Raw genomic sequence first — 15,582 nt, 5'->3', positions numbered from 1 at the left:
TCACTGTACTCATGGATGTTCTTAAAGAGAACCTAAAGACCCGGGTTCAGACCTCACAGCCTGGCTGGAGGGGAGTCACTGTAGACAACGTCATAGAATCCGCAATTGAACATGACAAGAACATCTCTAAAAAGAGAGAGCTCCAGAGTGAGAAACTAATGGCTGTTAGTATTCAAGCTTCTAGAAGGAATGACGTTAACATCACAGCCAGCAGACAAACCTACACCTGAACAGCTACACATCCTCACTAATCCTACACCACCGCAAACACAGCCCTACCCCACTTATCACACAAAACTACAACTCCCATACAATCCACAACCCCCATATCTCCCTCAATATCCTTACCCATACCCACCACCTTTCCCTCCTGCTCAACCCACACAACAATCCTTTCATCCACCCCACTCATGGAAGTGCTTTAATTGCAACCAGCCAGGACATGTAAGCAGGAACTGTCCAGCGAAGAGGGTAGGGCCCCCGAACCAGGGAGTACCTGGATATCCCCATAAGGGGTATACACAGAGACCAGCAAATGTCCAACAGGCACCAGCTCCAATTGTGGCCGTTAATGCTTTATTGGAGAGTGGGAGTCAATGGTAGGAGTCATGTCATACTGGTAGTCTACAGATAGTCAGGTTAATGGGAAGTACTAGGGAAGAACCGGTAATGATGGTTGATGCAGCTGGTACTAAATATCCTTTTCTTGTAGACACAGGGGCGACCAGGTCAGTGATAACATCTCCAGTTAATTTACAGGTAACCAACGAGACAGTACCAGCAATGGGCGTAATGGGTAAAGTGCAACATTATCCTTTAACAAAGTCCACAGAGGTCACTATCGGGCCATTGCATACCAGACATTCTTTTCTCCTGGCAGCAGCGGCTCCTACTAACCTACTGGGAAGGGATTAGTTATGTAAGATGGGATGTGTCATATATTGTACCCCTGATGGTGTATTTTTAGACATCCCAGAGAGAGTTGCGCACGAGGTGAGGGATATGCTGGACACTCCCCAAAGGATAATGTATCACTCTACCAGTTTAAGTGAGAATCCATCTCAGGTAGATCAAATGTTGTCCCAAATTCCAGATTTACTTTGGACCAAGGACCAAGGATGGACAGGACACTGGATTAATGGCAAACGTAAGTCCCGTAATGGTAAATTTAAAAAGCGGTAGGCAAGCTCCAAAAATTCCCCAGTACCCATTAAAACAGGAGGTAGAATTAGGGGTTTATCCTATAATTGAGCGATTGTTACAGCAGGGAATTTTAGTTCATACAGCTAGTGTAGCCAACAGTCCCATCTTTCCTGTAAAGAAGAGTGGTGGGAGGGGTTATAGGCTGGTACAAGACCTTAGAGGGGTTAATAAGGTGGTAGAGAGCCAATTTCCCGTAGAGCCAAATCCAGCTGTCATTCTGGAATGGGTATGAAATACCGCCGGCCGCATGCAGCCCGACGAGCAGAGTTAGAAGCAGCGGAAGCCCGACAGTGCTGGAAATCCCGATCGTGGATAGGTAAGTATCTACCAACCTAACCCCCCTAGCCCTAACCCTCCTTAGGGGTGCCTAACCCTAACTTCCCCCCCAAGTGCCTAACCCTAATCCCCCCTCTAAGTGCCTAACTCTAACCACCCCCTTCCCCGCTGCCTAAACCTAAGTCCCCCGGGGGGGTGCCTAACCCTAAGTCCCCCCCGGGGTTGCCTAACCCTAACCCTCCCTCCCCCTAGCCTAACCCTAACTCTCCCGGGGGGGTGCCTAACCCTAAGTCCCCCCCCCGGGAGCCTTAAACCTAATCCCCCCCGCAGCTGTCCGCTCGCGGCGCCCGGCATCTCTACGATCGGGATGCTGGGCGCTGGTCTCCTGGCATCAGGGAAATGTGGGCGTCTACATCTAGACGCCCGGCATTTCACCCTTGCCGGGATATGACAGTCGGGAAGCCGGCTGCCGGTATTTAGGCAGCCGGCTTCCTGATTGCTTCCCGCCATTCTCATGCAGATCCCACCAAATGCAACCCATTTCACTGTCATTGACCTCTGTTCTGCTTTCTTCTCTGTGCCTCTTCATCCTGACTATCAGTAACTATTCGCATTCACATACAGAGGTGTACAATACACATGGACACGATTGCCCCAAGGTTTCATAGACAGCCCCAGTATCTTTTCCCAGGCCTTACACGACTGTTTACAATCTTTTCAACCTGCCAATGGATCTGTTCTAATACAATATGTGGATGATTTATTGTTATGTTCTGATTCGTTTATGTCATGTTTAAATTATACTAAACTTTTGTTGCTTCATCTCTCGCAAACAGGACACAAGGTTGCCAAGAACAAACTACAGCCATGCCAGTTCAGGGTTAAATATTTGGGACACTGCCTAACTCAGGGGTTATGACATCTCACAAATGACAGAATCCAGGCCATACAGAACATGACACTGCCGCAGAACCAACAGCAAATGGGAATGTGTGGATACTGCAGAATGTGGATCCCAGGTTTTTCTATTTTGGCCTTGCCATTACAGGACTTAGGCCCTCATTCAGAGGCGGTCGCTAGGGTGCGATCGATTGTATCATAAAAGAGCGAGAAAATGCAAATCAAGCGCAAAATTGCAGCACACATCGTAGGCGAGGAAAACTCCCATCACAATGAAAACACACCTCCTGAGTCTCGTAAAGGGGTGAGCGAGGACTACAGTTGCAGAAATTTGTCGGTCGCTGGCGCCAAGCTATGTGACCATCGTGGTTTTGTGGCAGAGTCAAGTTTCCACATCTGCACTTTCGATGGTTCTTCTGCCAGTTTTGATGCGGATGCAAGCAGCGTGCAATTGCTTTGTTTTTTTTTTGTCTATTCTAATGTAAATTTTGCATGTGTTTTTTGATGTTTGGTTTAAGAAATCTGGCTATGGGCTTTATTATTTAAAAAAACAAAACAAAAACAAAGCATGCTGGGATGTGCAGTACCACAAACCTAAAAAAATATAAAAAAAACATCTACAAAAACATGTATTTAGCATTTGAACCAAAAAAAGGGAATTATGATTATTAAATGAATTTTAAATGGTTTTGCAAACAAATGTAATATAAATATCACATACCGAGACCAACCAAATGTAATGTCCTTTTAAAAAGAAAAAAAAAGCCAATTAACGCAACCACTTTGCTAATATACATTGCAATGATAAACACCTGTTACTTTGTTAATTGACTCCAGACATCGGCAGAGGCAGAAACCATCGCCTGCAGTTGCAGTGCTTGAGGTAGACCCTGGGCTCACTCAAGCACTACGAGAAGTAGCATCTTAAAGGCTGCGGTATGACGTGTGCGATGACCCGCTCAGTAATTTATGCACGTCTTGAAATTTATCTTTTTACGACAGACACGCCTGCGTTCGCTGCGCCACGCCCACGTTCACATGCACCTTCCCCTGTTACCACCCACAAACGGAACTATCTGTCAATCAGAGCTACGACCAAGTAGTGACTGACGACAGACTCCATTTAGCTCGCAAGAACTGGCTTGCGCATGCTCAATGCCGACTACACGCATGCGCACATGACAAACATTCTCTCATTGCGATCGATCGTGCCCTAGCGATCGCCTCTGAATGAGGTCCTTAGTCTCTTCCTCAAAGCCTGATCGTGTCATACACACAGAGGAATCAGAGCAGGCTTTCCTTAATTTTAAGGAGAGTCTGACAAAAGCACCAACATTGGGAATACCTGATTATGAAAAACCTTTTAATTTGTATTGTACAGAAGCTGATGGGTGTGCAGCAGGCGTCCTCACACAAAAACATGGTGATGCCAGTAGGCCCGTAGCGTACTACAGTGCACAGTTGGACACTGTGGCAAGATCACTCCCAACGTGTTTAAGAAGTGTAGCAGCAACTGCTCTATTGGTCAGTAAGAGTGAGGATGTAGTACTAGGCCATGATATGATTGTCTATACTCCCCATGCTGTATCTACTTTGCTAAACACTGGCCAAACCAGACATGTCTCCTCAGCTAGGTTCACAAAATGGGAACTAGCCTTAATAGCACCTGCAAACATCATCATCAAAAGGTGCAGTACGTTAACTCCAGCTACGTATTTACCATATGTGCAACATGATGCACAAAGGGTGGAGAGAGGTGAGCCATTGACAGCAGGTGAGTTCTGCAGGTATATTGATGCACATGATTGTATGGAATATCTGAATCAGACCTTTACTGCAAGACCTGACATACGGGATACACCTTTAGAAAATGTAGATGTGACATTTTACACGGATGGGAGTTGTCATAGACAGACTGACACTGGAGAGTTATGTACAGGTTATGCTGTAGTAAATGACAAAGACATCATAGAAGCTGAACCTTTAGGACCACCACACTTGGCACAAGTGGCGGAACTGGTGGCACTAAAGAGAGCGTGTGAATTAGCGAAAGGTAAATCTGCTAATATCTATACTGACTCTAGGTACGCCTTCGGAGTAGTACACGATTTTGGTACCTTATAGCATCTGAGAAAATTTATGACAGCAGCAGGCACACCAATAGCACATTCCAAACATATAAAAGGACTACTAACAGCAATCCAATTGCCAAAGGCAGTGGCAGTAATTAAGTGTAAAGCCCATACATGTGAAGATGATCTGGTGTCATTTGGCAACAACAGGGCAGACAAAGCTGCAAAATGGGCAGCAGGGTTAAAAATGAATGTACCAACTGAGAAAATCATGACGTTCCAAACAATTGATATGCTGAAATTAATTTAGATGCAAAATTTGTGTTCTACCCAGGAAAAGTCAGTCTGGAGGTCCAAGGGATGTGAGCAAGAGTCCTCTGGACTCTGGAGGGACAGACAAGTTAAGCCAGTGGCTCCCAAGGCATACTACCCCAGCCTGGCAGAGGCAACGCACGGTCTGACTCATCTGGGAAAGCAAGGTATGTGCAAATTGGTGAGAGCATACTGGTGCGCACCGGGTTTCTCTTCTCAAGCGGAAAAGAGAGCAATGTCCTGTCTGACCTGCTTGAGGAAAAACATTGGGAAAACGATCCCTACCGAACCATCTCACATTCCTCCGACTGAGGGATCTTTCCAGGTAATACAAATTGATTTCATTCAATTACCACCCTGCAGGAATCTCAAGTATGAATTAGTGTGCACTGACGTGTTTTCCAATTGGGTTTAGGCATACCCAGCTGCCACTAATACTGCCGCGTTCACTGCCAAGAAAATTGTTCAGGAGTTTGTGTGTAGATGCGGTATCCCAAAAATTATCAACAGTGATAGGGGTACTCATTTCACAGGTGATGTTTTTCAAAACATGTGTAAGCTGATGGGTATTAATAGTCGACTTCACACCCCCTACTGACCGCAAGCCAGTGCCAAGGTGGAGAGGATGAACGGAACTATTAAAACCAAACTAAGTAAAATCATGGCAGAGACTGGACTAGGATGGCCAGAAGCACTACTGTTGGTCCTACATAACATAAGGACCACTCCTAGACCCCCTCTAAATCTGTCCCCCTTTGAAATACTGTTTGGTAGACAACCTCATTTGATTACAAGTCCGCAGGAAGATTTGAAAGGTAACAACGAGGTAACTGTAAAGTATCTTATATCAATGAGTAAATAGTTAAAACAGCAACAGCAGGAACTGAAATTGTTGTCCCATGATATGCCTGAAACAAACTGTCATAATGTTGAACCTGGAGAATATGTTATGATCAGAAATTTCTTGCGTTCAGGTTGTTTGACTGATCATTGGGAGGGTCCGTATCAGGTGTTGCTGACGAGTACCACATCTTTGAAGGTGGCCGAGAGAGATACCTGGGTCCATTCCACTCACTGCAAAAAGGTCAACCAAACGGTGGAGAAACAAGGCGGAGACTAGGCTGATAACGTGGACCTGTCGATCGTGAGCTGGTTCCGGGAGGATTAAAAGGTTGTCGTGAGATACCTGAGCTAAAGAAATTTGCGGGTCCTTGCTGCGGCGATGGACTGGTCTGCTGTGTTCATTTTTATATTCTCTTCCAGAGTTTCCATCATCCTGGTTTGTTCAGGGATTTCTGGTTTCTGTGACGGGGGACCGATAGAGGAGATGGGAGCTGATGGCAGAATTGATGGAGTAGAGTCGAAAGGAGGAGTGCTATGCCAATCAGGGGAGTGTTTGACCAATCTTAGTTCTGTAATTGTTAAGAGATCTGCTATTTTGGATACTCGGAGACAGTGTCTATCGTCTGAGGATTATTGTATGTGTGAGTTCTGTGGGTCCGTAATTGATAAGAGATGCATTCAACGGTATAAACCCAAGTATAATCAGTATTGGGGTGGGTATCCTTTAGAGGATTATCACACCATGGTGGGCAAAATTTTGAACCAAACAGACTGTTGGGTGTGCTCTCACATGCCACAAGGACAGCATAATGTAGGATTAGTGCCTTTCCCGTTAAATATCTCTGAAATCCTAGAATTGCAAAAAGGGAAGACACTGTATGGAAAATGTCTTAATACCAAACCACCCCATTTTAAGCTCCACCAGTATAAAGTAGAGAAATCACTTTTATGTTTAAACCTCCCCAACTCCAATGAACCAGGAAGTTGGGAGGTGACTGGGAATAATCAGACGATGACCTTCTCACTAAGAGCTGACCATGAGCCTATGAATTATGAACTGTTACTCAAAATTAGGTCAGGTGGAAGACACTTCCGGTATAAATATACACTGAGTAACACCAAAGAAATGGTTGGTAGAATACCAGAAGGGTACTGTGCTAAGATTATACAACCTGAAACATGTATTTGCCAGATGGGAGAACCTGAGCTAGGATCATTTGTGAGGGAAATGTGTTTGATGATCATGATGCATACTATTCCCTATGTTCTCCCCGATGATGTATATTTTATATGTGGAAGGAAAGCGTATAAGTGGCTCTCTCCGAATTCCGAAGGTTTGTGTTATCTGGGAAGAATCGTCCCAGAGGTTATGACCCTCACACATGTTGAAATGCTTGGTATTCATAAAAACACACCATCACCATATCTTCACACACAGTATGAACACAGAGACAAAAGAAATATACCTGGTGATGTGCATAAAGCCACTCAGTTAATTAGTGAGACAACTGGCTTTCAAGTTTTAGTAGCATTGGATCCCACCAACATCACTCGGGGTACACTAAATTTTAGATATATCAAAGATCTTGCTAAATTAATAGATAATATCACCGAGCTGTATGATGACACATTCAGGTATACGGGTAGGGAGTTGCAAGCGTACAAGAAAGAACTAGTGCAACACAGACTAGTGTTAAATTATTTAACAGCTGTCACTGGAGGGTATTGCATAACTTTGGCCACCCAATTTGGAGTAAAGTGTTGCACTTATATTACAAACGATACTAGCGACCCTAAGGAGGTAATAGACCACAAGATGGATGAAATTCTGCAGCTAAAATGGGAGTTTCGAAAGAACCGTAATGCTTCAGTGGCTGAAGTAGAGGAGAAGGTAGAGGAATGGGTTTCATGGTTGAACCCAGTGAAATGGTTCTCAGGTCTAGGAGAGTGGGTCCAGGAAATGGTCGCAAGCATAGGTAAACTCCTGATCCTCATACTGGTTGTCATCATAGTTGGCATATGTGTCAGGTGTGTTCCTGCTGTGTTGAAGTGTGGAAAATGTAAAGATAAGGTAAACCGGAAGAACGAAATTATGATGGTGGTCAGTAGTGGCAATATGAATACTGAGGTAAATGTAGAACTGCATTACAACCCTGAGGTAGGAAATACCATCGTATAATGTATTATATTTAGACATGCATAAAATGTATTGTTAAAATGTTATTTTAAAACATCTCAAATAATGTAAGTCCCTTTTCCCCCTCAAGACCTCCTTTATAGGATTGGTGCATCCCCACATCTTTCTCATGATCTCCCAAGATCCGCGGTGTGCGTATAATGGTAGTTTTATGTCCCCTCTTGGAGACACATCATTGATGGATTAAGAACCACCTTGTGCCATCCCATAATATAACATTAAAGTGATATGTCATAATGTGAGCCTAAATTAATTTTAAAATCAGAGTATGATAGCATGTTGATTGGCTATCAAAGGGTGGACTGTCAAAGTCGAATGATTGCATGTGACCGCGATTTGGTCGTCCGCTGCCCAATTTATGTTGGTACAATCCACGATGTAACATTGCGTGCGCACGCACCCAGTGTGTGCATGTATCCACACATTCGCACAACACTAAATAGTGAATAATATACAACACTCTCACACTGACAAACACAATATTCATGCAGGGTTTAGAAAAGTAATTAAAAAACAATACACCAGGATACTGTGTGTATAAATTGGGAAGCCCTGTATATAGACAAGTATGGCTGTGGCAATTGAAATATAACCCAGACATTGATATGCACAATTGAATTTGTCTGAGTTAACAATGGTCAGAGGTTTTGCTTACCAGACGCAGTAGCAACTACCTAGCTACCAACCTAGCTGTTTGTAACACCTTGCATTATAGATTTAAAAATATGTTAGTAAGGGATACAATATATATATATATATATATATATATATTTAATCCATCATAAATAGACTTACATGCATAAAACACACACACACACACACATAGACTCACATGCATAAACACCGCACATTACGCACAGTTGCGCTGTTTCACTCTACATATAAACACACCATGCATATTAGCAACTTTATGCAATATTTTCTTACACTTGCACAAATTACATGAAAGGTTCCCTAGTATTAAAGTGTAATATTCAAGGTTTATTCAGTGATTATTAATGTTGTGTAATAAAGGTTATTTGATATCTAAGGTTTAGTACATGGTAAGCAGACCGTGTCTGGTGTTGTACTGATCCACTGTGTCTCCACAGATTTCCGGTACCATCGGTGAGAAGATCGGAACCTGCGTCTGCAAACTATGGACTATAGAGAGTTAAAACATTAAAAATGTACTCTGTAATGTTAGCAGCTTAGATTTTCATGCTGGGAGAAAAAGGATACAAAGGGCGGTTGGAGGCCTTTGTGTCCATTTGAAATTGTCCAATAAACGATCCTGTAACCAAGACACCTTTAAGAAGAACCAATGGAATCATGCCAAACTTATCTATTGTATTTCCAAATCCCTGCAAGGGTATATATGTGCGCTCTCTGACCCCAGTCGGGAGTCTTCTTGCTGATGCTGTTGACGGAGGTTTCTTGCTGATGCCGGTATCTGGGCCAGAGCGCGTGCATGTATAACAACTGTACCTTGGGTCTGTATGATTTATTTGCGCTAATTGTCTTTAGATCACAGAGTTTAACCATCTGTTTTTATGTTGAATAATAACTTTTTGTGCTTTGGAAACACAATCAAAGTCTGAAAGCATTTATTTACTGTGCGACTCATTACGCTAAATTGCGACAATTCTAGAAGGTATAGGCAGGATTTAGAAGGTATAGGCAGGATTGTACCAAGGTTTAATAAGGATATAACATAGCCCATGGCAATGGTGAAGCTCAAGTCAAAATACACCTTTTGCAGTTCTCCTGACAAGAACGGTGTTCACTGACCTTTAGGCCAACATTCTCTGCTGTTCTTTAAAAAAAATTGTTAAATAGGCTTCAACATTGTCACTGTTTGTCATCTTTTGCAGAAAATGACTGGCCCATATTGAGCTGGGGCTGCTTGTGATGTCCAGGAAAGTATTTCCAGACAGTGCTGCTAGATGCTGCACCACCTCTTTTAAGGCATTACTTTCATGGTGCTGTTACCTGCAGTTTATTGATAACCAATTGACGGTGCTTTCGGTTTTCCTCAACAGCCAATTGTTGTTGCCTCTGGATCTCCTCAACATCCAATTGCTGTGGCCTCCAGGCCTCCACAATGGGCATTTGTTGCACCCTGTTGGCTTCCTGCTGAGCCCTGGTGGCTTCCTGTTGAGCCGAAGTAGCTTGCAGCAAGGCCATAAGTATGTCGTCCATGTTATCTATGGGTGTAGTGGAAAAGCAGAATCTGGCTTCTGTAAGTATCTGATTATGACACCATCACAAAGATCACAATATTACAGTATTTTCTCCCAAAAATAAAATAGGTCTATGTCACTTTAAATTTTTTACACAGATTTTTAAGCCTGCAATTCAAGTGCAATGCTTGCATTTTCCACCATGTGTGGCACGATCAGGGTAAGGGTGTCATCTGCTAGGATAAGCGGTTGCATTTGCCATACAACAGCCAAGTAGTAGTACACCAGTCCAGGGTCTTCGTACAAGTAAATACAGCTAGTTTTATTAGCAGTACAAAAATAAACAAAACAGAAAAGTAAATCCTGTCCTGTCCGGCTCTATCTAAACAATATTATTCCCTCTCTCAGAGTGGAAGGACCAAGCATCCTCTCCATGGGAGATCCTGGAGAGGACATCTGAGTGGGAGCTTTGGGGAAGGGAAAGGGGGCACACTCTGATGTAAGAAAAGAGTTTAACTTTAATTATATACTAAGGTTTAAGTGCTTTACAGGGAGCTGCAGCATCCTTGTAGAAATATAACACTAACAGTAGTCTTGGCTGCCTACCAAGTTCTGTTGAAGCTTAGAGATGGGGGCATGGGATAGCAGACTACTTTAATTTCAAGCTCATTATATCAGATCATATATCTATACCACAAGTAGGCAGTTGTACGCAGTATGAATTAATGCTTATTTGGAATTTGTTAACTTTACAAGAGCTGCACTTTTGACACGGAAGATCTTTTTCGGCAGACACACAGTGGGGGTCATTCAGACCCAGTCGTTAGCGCCGATGCGCTCGGACCGGGTCGATGGCCCCCCACAGAGCATGCGCACGACGGCGCCGGCGCCGTCGTGCACATGCGTGAGACCCACTACGACCGACAGCGCCGGTCGTAGCGGGTCTCGATCCAAAGGGGGCGAGCTGTCGATGTTGATTGACAGCTCGCCCCGTTTGGAAGGCGGGCCGGGGGGGTGGCAACCCAAACGGGGGCGTTCCCATGGGAACGCCGACCGTTTGGGGGCGGCCCCACTGATGTCAGTGGAGAGCTTCCGGCTCAGACAGAGCCGAAAGCTCTCCGGGGCTTACGACAAGGGAGACCCTACCCTAGGGTCTCGTCGTAAACCCCGATGGTCGCGATGGTCTTGACCATCGCGACCATCACCTTAGGCGGTCGTAAGGCTGTGGGTGTTAACCCACAGCCTTACCACCGCAAAGGAGGACGTCTTGAAAATTCAAGAGGTCCTCCCCTCATTCAGACCGACCGCACGCTCTGTGCGACCGGGTCTGAATGAGGTCCAGTGTCTCTTACCTCGCTCATGAAGACCTGGAGCGACATGTGAGGAGTTCATGTCAATTCATGCAATTGACAAGTAACATTTAATTTTCAACCAGAAGCCTGTACAACAGTACAACAGTAATTAACAATAATTTAAAATTAACATCTTTTTACTAATTAAGGGTACAGGGATATGAGTCAGCAATAAATGAGTGGAGTTCCTGTTTAACGTTTAGGTATGCAGTGATGAGATTCTCTTGTGTCTGCTTGTTCTCTCTAAGAGATATCATGTTCTGCTGAGGCACTTGGCTGCATATGACAACAATCTTCCTGAAGTGAGGACTATCTTTAGTGCTGGACTGGCCCACCACCATACTGGAGAAATCCAAAGTGGGCTTTATTGCCTGCGACATATACCATACATCACAACACCTAGGGGCAGATGTACTAAGCCTTGGAGAGTGATAAAGTGAATAGATAAACTACCAAGCAATCAGCTCCTAACTGTCATTTTTCAAACATTGCCTCTAGCATGGCAGTTAAGAGCTGATTGGTTGGTAGTTCAATTTATCTCCGTTCACATTATCTCCATCCAAGGCTTAGTACCAGCCAACCAGCTCCTAACTGCCATGTTACAGGCTGTGTTTGAAAAATGACATTTAGGAACTGATTGGTTCCCCTCTGCTGTTGTGTGCACATGGGGATAGAGCTACAGTGCATATGCGGGGTAAAGAGATCAATCATTACCAAGCGCCACCTGGCCCTCTCCCTCCCATCCTCTGAGTGCCAAATCAACATTTGGCAGCTGGTGGCGTTGGCAGCTTAAAACAAGAACAAATAGCGGAACAAACTCTCTGATAATATTTTGTACCAAGCAAACTCCCTGTTACATTATACTCACCTGCTCACAGCTCAGGACAGTTTCTCAGTTATTGCTCTGCAGCAGAAAAAGTTTGTATTGACTCGCAGCCTTCAGGGTTCTTCAGTAGGAAGCAGATTGTTAGGAGCTGCCAGATCGCAGCACTATGAGGAAGAGGAGGAGAGTAACCTTTCGGAGGTACCTGCTAAGCAGGATCTCAAATACTAACCAATATAGTAAAACTCTTACAGTAGAAGCTCTATGGCAGCTTAAACTTTATTCATTATAGCCCTGGAAACTCAAGTTCGGCATATAAAAATCAATGTGAAGCACAAGGGGGAGACAAGCATTAGATGACAATACTGATAAAGATGTACACTGCCAGGCGGATAACTTGAATGACCAGGAATATTAAACACAACAAACAAACAAAAACAGACTATGCAACATCAGCATAAGGATTAAGGGGTCCTCAACACCATAATCAGTGTATATCCCAAACTTTTTAGAATCACGGCGCCCTAGAATCTCAGTAATTTTTTCAGGGCACACCAAGGCCAATAAATTCTTATTGAGATAATCAGCAAAAATTACTACATTCAGTAAATTGTGCTTACCTATCCTTCTTAGGCTGGGTACACACCTGAACGACCGGCAATCATGCCGATGTACAGGCCGATTTGCCTTCACCCTGGACATCGCATGATTGCCTTGCACACTACACGATTTAATGAACGACCACTTGTTCCGTCCTTCATTAAAATGTATGGCGTCGCATATGATATCATGTGATTGGCTATGCAGCACGGCCAATTACACAATATCGCATGCGACCGCGGTAGCGTGCAAATCGGGCATACAGCCTGCACGATATGTCCGATATGTCGTTCAGATTTGGCTAAATCGGCCAAATCGGGCCGATATCCTGCAGGTGTGTACCGAGCCTTAGGTTCAGTTATGTGGTGGTGGACGCAATTATGCTTCTGTTTCTCCACATATTATTTTGATATTGCAACAGGCTAAGGGCTTTGGCCCTGATTCAGAGCCGCTCGTAAGCACATCTGCGCATGCGTATGGATTTTAATACGCATGCGCGAACCAGTCAGTGCGGCCGAAAATCGTTTGTTCGCTATATAGCGAATGCCTGCTATTTTGAGTGACAGAAGGAGGCGTATGTGAGTGGTAACAGGGGAAGGTGCTTGAAAACGGGGGTGTGGAATTAGATCACAGGCGTGCTTAAAGGTCAAAACGGGCGTTTTAAGGGAGTGCATAATTAATACAGCAGCGTCATTGACCACGTCACTTGTTTTTTTTTTACTCCGAACTGCTCGCAAAATAGCGGTTGAAAAAACCAGCCACAAGAATCGCGAGCAGTTCATACGCTGTTCGATGTACTCGATTAATCTAATAAATAGCGGACATGACGTATGGTGTGAGCGGCAAGGGGGCGTATTTTTCAAAATTACAACCGCAAGTTTTGCTCGCTTGTTCAGACTTAGAGGCGTGAACAGACCGCAATTAGCGAACGGTTCATTTGAATAGCCACCCCTTGTTTTAGAACGAACGACCGCAAATAGCGAGCGGCTCTGAATGAGGGCCTTTATTCAGAGATGGACGGTAATAAACAGCCGCAAGGAAGCGGCTGTGCAATACTGTCCAACTAAATGTAAATGCAGCAGGAGGTGACTGTAGGGAATAGACACCTCCTGCATGCATCTGCGATCTGAGTGCAGCATCCGTAGTTGCTGCCTTGTATCACCATCGCAATCATCACGACCATGGGTCACAATGGATACAGCTTTGGCCAGGCTAAGTAATCTGAGACTAAAGCTGGGTACACACTATGCAATCCATTGAACCATCTATCGTTCCAAAGCGGATTGGTATGGCAGATCGTGCGGATCGCACAGTGCGTACAGACAATTTGCACGCTACCGTGGTCGCATGCGATATCGTTTGGTCGGCCATGCTTCACATCCAACCAGACGATATCTCATGCAGTGCCATTGCAGGTAATAAAGGACGGAACAGGGGATCGCTCCGTCGTTCATTACATCGCTCAATGTGTATGATAATGTGTGCAAAGTCCTTAGTTTAGACGTGAAAACAGTAGATTGGGCACCCAAACCGGGACTTTAGACACCCAAAGCAAGATTTTAGATGGGGTTAGCCCCTTTATGCGGCTAAACCCCTTTCTTTTGTGCATGCAAAAATTGAATTACTCTGATAGACATCTATTAGTTAGACACCCAGCACTAACAATTGAATTCCCCCTTGAGATCTCTACACACATCTCCATACACTGTAAAGAAACAAGGCTAAATGCTGATTACTGTGCCACCATGCCACTTAGTACCCCATCTATAGATTTTAAGCTTGCCTATAGATTACAAGATTGCCAGAAGGGCTCTTGTTACTCTTTAGTTGGGTACACGCTGGCTGATACATCGACCATTCAATCGAATGGTTGATATATCGCGAGCATGTCAGCGGGTGCGTACCCCCGAAATGTCTGTATGTCCAATGGGAAGCCACTGCCAGTCACAGTGTAGCCAGTGCAGTCTCGGACTGCAACTGGCTCGCTGAGGTGGCAAATTTTACTGAGAGGGCTGAAGCCCTGCAGCCCCTAAGTAAAATCCACCACTGATCATCTGTGCTTCAGGGCTGACCTGATATGTCTGTGGACAGTGTAGTTCACAGACATATCGAGTGTACACGCCTGTCAATGCACCTGCGATCTATCATTCATCATTGAATGAACAATATATCAATTGAATGGTTGATGTGTACCCAGCATAGGAGGCATCCACTTTGGTCAGTATTGAATGTCAGGGACATTTTCAGGGCACCATACTTTTAGTTAAAGATGAGCGCCTCAGATTCCTTGGAATCCGAACCCACGCGAACATCAGGAATCCGAGTCAATCCAAGCGATGGCTCGGGTCTTCCCGTCTGACTAGGATTCCACTTCGAGGCAAGACATCGTCCTTGTGGGGACGGGTTCAAGCGGGTTTTGGCTCTTATATAAGGTGCCTCGGACGGGACTTTCCTTGTGAGGCATGCTGATGTATGCTGCGCTTAACACTGCTGTATAGGATGTGCTGTGTCCAGACTCACAAGTGGCTGTGCTGCTTAGTGAAGCACACTTCTGTATGCTGTGCTGTACTCTGCTGTATAGGCTGTGTCCAGACTCACAAGTGGCTGTGCTGCTTAGTCACTGGGCATAAGGGGTGCACGATGCTGTATGCTGTGCTGTACTATGCTGTATAGGCTGTGTACAGACTCACAAGTGGCTGTGCTGCGTAGTCAATGTGTATAGGGGGTGCATGCTGCTGTATGCCATGCTGTACTCTGCTGTATAGGCTGCGTCCAGACTCACGTCCCAAATGGCTGTGCTGCTTAGTCAATGTGTAATGTGTATAGGGGTGCACGCTTCTCT

The sequence above is a fragment of the Taudactylus pleione genome, unplaced genomic scaffold (genome assembly GCF_031769625.1).
Source record: "Taudactylus pleione unplaced genomic scaffold, aTauple2 ptg000064l, whole genome shotgun sequence".
Taxonomy (NCBI): Eukaryota; Metazoa; Chordata; class Amphibia; order Anura; family Myobatrachidae; genus Taudactylus; species Taudactylus pleione.
Note: the sequence above shows the minus strand (reverse complement) of the source record.